Genomic DNA, 967 nt, shown 5'->3' on the forward strand with positions numbered 1-967 from the left:
TGCTTGGAGGGGCAGGGTGCAGGCAGGGACAGGGTGGCTGGGGACAGGGTGGCTGGGGACAGGGTGGCTGGGGACAGGGTGGCTGGGGACAGGCAGTGCTGTGGGGTCAGCTGGGGCCCAGCCAGCCCGAGGGCAGCAGCTGAGTGAGCTTCCTCAGCCACAGGCACCAGCTGCCAGCAGCCTCCTCCACTCCAAGAGGCTTTTGTGCCATTTCTTTTCTCCTTCTCCTTGCTTGGTCGGGTTTTTTTTGGTATGTGCTGCCATTGCTGGAGCAGGAGCAGCATGACAATATGCTGAGCTCCGGGATAGAGGGGGGGGGGAATAACCAGTGGTCCTGATCCCTGATTTTCAGCAGCGTCTCCCTTTAGGCCCCGGGAAGCGGCTGTTTTGTGCCTGGCAGTTCGTCGATTGTCCAGGCCCAGCTGCTCCACAGACACACACAGACCGAGCAGCTGCCATGGGAAGCTGCTCTTAGAAGCCTGGGCTGCAAAACTGTCACGTTGGGGTAGCAGTTTGTTGCTGGGGGAGGGACAGTCGGTGGGCAGGAGGGCCCCAATAGGGCAGGTTTTCCTGTGCCCTCCTCTCCAAGGTGGCAATAACTCCACCAGGAGTTTGCCAGGCGGGTTTGCAGCTCAGACTGTGTTTAAATCTTGTTGTCAGCGTGTCCTGACCTAGTGATGAGTGTTGCTGCCCTGGGGCGGGTGCCCTGTGTGCTGCCGGGGGGGATGGAGAGCGGGGCAGGAGCCTCCTGAGCAGCCGGGTTGTTGTAAAGTTCCAGCTGTTGGAAATGCTGTCAGCAACGGTGAAGCAAGGCAGGGCTGAAACGATAAAAGAGAGAGGCAGGATCCAGCGGTAGGGAAAAGAAAAGACCTCCGAGGTGGGAGGGAACCGACAGCTCTAACATTTGCTGAAGCTGAAAATCCAAGTCCCGGGGGTCGTTGCTGAAGGGCTGGACCCGGGGGGGGGG

The sequence above is a fragment of the Chaetura pelagica genome, unplaced genomic scaffold (genome assembly GCF_000747805.2).
Source record: "Chaetura pelagica isolate M959 unplaced genomic scaffold, ChaPel_1.0 scaffold193, whole genome shotgun sequence".
Classification (NCBI taxonomy): Eukaryota; Metazoa; Chordata; class Aves; order Apodiformes; family Apodidae; genus Chaetura; species Chaetura pelagica.